Source organism: Arachis hypogaea, chromosome 19 (genome assembly GCF_003086295.3).
Source record: "Arachis hypogaea cultivar Tifrunner chromosome 19, arahy.Tifrunner.gnm2.J5K5, whole genome shotgun sequence".
NCBI classification, from domain to species: domain Eukaryota; kingdom Viridiplantae; phylum Streptophyta; class Magnoliopsida; order Fabales; family Fabaceae; genus Arachis; species Arachis hypogaea.
This window is the reverse complement of record NC_092054.1, coordinates 93494012-93497629: the sequence shown is the minus strand read 5'-3', so window position 1 is coordinate 93497629 and position 3618 is coordinate 93494012. Positions and strand designations below refer to the sequence as shown.

The window sequence follows — 3618 nt, the reverse complement described above, 5'->3', positions numbered from 1 at the left end:
CACTGTTGCATGGCAACATTTTCCAATGCATTTCTTCTTGAGACAAGTGTGTAGTTTCTCTTCATGAAGTGGCCGAACCTTTCTCCTTTAATTGTCCAATCAATCTCCTTCAATGCTCCTCTCCTTTTCCCTATAAAGATCAAATAAGAAAAGTAAAAAAAAAAAAAACAAGTTAAACTTTACGACCAGAATAATAAAAAGAAGAAAAGATTTTGTTTATTCATGAACTCCAACTAACTAACTAACTGTGTATCCTTATATGCACATTGGTGGCACCATGGGGTGACACCAAACTTAGTTTGGAGCACTGTGATGAAAAGTTCTGTTCAAAGCTCCAAGACTAGCATGCTCTGAGTTGCATCCATGCTTTCTTGGCATGCTTTGAACACCAAACTTGTTCTTCACTATATACTGCATAACAAGGATTTCACCAAGTGTTTGTCAAGTTTGGGTTGGAATTCATGAATATTGACTTATTCACTAGTAAAAGCTCATAAAACATGGGTTGCCTCCCATGAAGCGCTTCTTTAGCATCACTAGCTTGACGTTTCTCCTTCATCAGGGAGGTTGATAATGCTTCAAGTCCTCCCCTCTTGCCTTGGACTTATATCCATTGGTTGTATCAATGATCTCTACATGTTCCAAGGAGAGAACTCTGTTGATAGTGAAGACCTTAGGTAACTGAGATGGTACAATGGGGAGATCAGAGGGGATATCTGGGAAGTAAGCTGAGATCACTTTATCCCCTGGAGAGAAGTCTTCCATAGGGATCTTCTTGTTCCTCCACCCCCTTGGTACCTTCTTCTTTGTCCCTTTTGATGTTGCCTTGCTCTTGGTGACTTCTTCTTCTAAGGGAATTTTGTTGTTGTCTTCACATGTCTCTGGTGGTTTAGGTTCCTCCAGCTTTTCCTTGAGTTGTAATAACTGCTTATTTCCTTGTTCAATGACCAAGGGCTTTCCCAGATGGGCTGGTTGTGGATTAGTGCTTGCTTCCTTTGTTAGCATCTCATTATGATCTTTGATTGGTTCTTTATTCGCTTGGTCTGATTCTTGTGAGAGTTTGAAGACATTAAAGCTGAGTCGTTCATCATGGATCCTCAATATTAGCTCCCCTCGCTCCACATCTATGAGTGCTCTGGCTGTAGCTAGGAATCATCTTCCCAATATGATTGGGTGAGTGTGACTCTCTTCCATGTCCAAGATGAGAAAGTCTGTGGGAAGAAAGTACTTTCCAACCTTTACCAATACATTTTCCACCACTCATATTGCTTGTTTTTGAGTTTTGTTTGTCAGCCTTATGACTACATCTGTGGGCATTATCTCATTGATCATCAGCCTCTTCTCCAGGGATAAGGGCATTAAGTTGATGCTTGCTCCCAAATCGCAGAGTGCTTTATCAAACATTGTTTCTCCTATGGCACAGGGGACATGAAAACTCCCTGCATCTTTTCTTTTCGTAGGCAACTGTGGTTGAATGAGGGCACTGCACTCCTTGTTCATCACTATAGTTTGGCCTCCCTTGAGTGAGCTTTTCCTGGAAGCAGCTCCTTCATATACTTGATGTATGCAGGCATTTGTTGAATAGTCTTGATGAATGGTATGTTGACATGCAGAGATGCCAACAAATCTAGAAACCTTGAGTATATCCTCTTCTCCACAGCACCATTGAGTAGTTGGGGAAAAGGTGCATAGAGTCTCAGCAGCTCCTGTTGTGAGATTTCTGGTTCTTGATGATCTTTTTCCTTCTTCTCTACTAAGGTATCTTCAGGTTGTTCTGACATCTTGCTTGGCTTGTCCTCAGTCTCCTTATCACTTATAGTGACCATCTTGCAATCTTCCCATCTTACTTTCTTTGTTTCACCTCTCGGATTCTTCTCAGTGTCACTTGGGAATCCATCTGTGGGTTTGGGAATTTGCTCAGAGAGATATCCCACTTGAGATTCCAACCTCTTGATTGTGTCTCCCTGGTTCTTGAAACTGGCTCGCACTTCCTTCTTAAACACCTTGTTGTCTTGAATCTCCTTGCCTATGCCTTCAAGTAGATTCTCGATCCTTGAGAGTCTTTCATCAAATGATTGTAGATCGTGATTAAAGGTGGAAGGATGAGGTAAGTTATTTTGGTTTTGATGTGGATGTGGAGAGGTGTTGTTATTGGGGTGTTGATATGGTCTAGATGTGAAATGTTGGTGGCTTGCATTGTTGGGATTTGGGCGTCTTTGATCAAGGCTTTGGTCTTATTGATTTCCCCACCCAAAGTTTGGGTGATTCCTCCATCCAGGGTTGTAGGTCTTGGAGTATGGATCATGGTTTTGCCTAGGTGAATTCCCAATGTAGTTGACTTGCTCCTGACTTCCCTCTGCTTCTTCATTCACTCCTTCTTGGGTTGTTGATGAAGTGGAGATTGCTGCTACTTGGTTCCTCTCCATCTTCTTGGTGAGGTCAGCCAGCTGCTGGGTAATGAGCTTGTTTTGGGCCAGCAGAGCATCTACATTATAGCTCCATCACCCCTCTCGTGTTCCCTCTTTCAGAAGCATAGAAGTAGTCATTCTCTACTACAGTTTCAATGACATCTATGGCTTCCTCAATGGTCTTCTTCTTCTTCAAAGATCCTCCAGATGAATGGTCTACTGCCTTCTTTGATTCATATGACAGGCCTTCATAGAAAATGTGCAGCTGCACCCATTCGTTGAACATATCTAGTGGGCACCTCCTTGTTAGGTCCTTAAACCTCTCCCATGCTTCATAAAGAGTCTCACCATCTTGTTGCCTGAAAGTTTGGACCTCAGCTCTCAGCCTATTGATTCGTTGAGGAGGGTAAAATCTTGCTAAGAATTTGTTCACCACATCCTCCCAGGTTGTCAAGCTCTCCTTTGGGAAAGACTCCAGCCACTTGGCTGCCTTATCCTTGAGTGAGAATGGAAATAAGAGCAGTCTATAGGCGTCAGGATGAACACCATTAGACTTCACAGTGTCACATATTCTCAGGAAGGTGGTTAAATGTTGATTGGGGTCTTCTTGGACACTCCCTCCGAACGAACAGTTATTCTAAACAAGGGTGATGAGCTGTGGTTTTAGTTCAAAATTGTTGGCATGGATGGTTGGCTTTTGAATGCTACTTCCACAATTTCCTGGGTTTGGATTGATGTAAGAGCCTAAAACTCTTCTATCCTCCCCAGCATGATTTGCTCGACCTCCTCTGCCATGGTTGTGAGTCTGTTCTTCATGATGGTTTTCCATGTTTTCTTCCATGTTTGGTTCAAAGTATTCCTCCTCTTCCTCAGCACCAACTACTCTTTTTCCTCTTGCTTCCCTTCTTAATCTCAAGAAGGTCCTCTCAGGTTCAGAATCAAAGGAAGTTGAAGCCCCGCTTCTTCTTCCTGTCATACAACCAACAAGTACAAGCAAGGAAAATAGATGCAGAAAGTATTTCTGTCAGAATTACTGTTAGTGTGAGTGATGCAATATATCAAACAGTTAGTGGGTTAGTTAAATGAATTGTAAATAACAAAGAAAAAGTAGGGGGAGGGAAGAAATTAACTAAAACAGAAAGTAAATTACTCAAACAGAAAATTAAATCAAACAAAACAAAAATGCTCAATCTAGTTATCTTCCAATTTA

The 3618-nt window shown here is 41.8% G+C and overlaps 1 non-coding gene across 1 annotated transcript; it reads left to right on the top strand.

Moving 5' to 3' along the window:
* The first annotated feature begins 2689 nt into the window (after nt 1–2689).
* Nucleotides 2690–2796, top strand: LOC112781261 (small nucleolar RNA R71). Its single transcript, XR_003192047.1, has one exon. It is a non-coding gene; the product is annotated as a small nucleolar RNA R71 (small nucleolar RNA).
* Nucleotides 2797–3618: the final 822 nt, after the last annotated feature.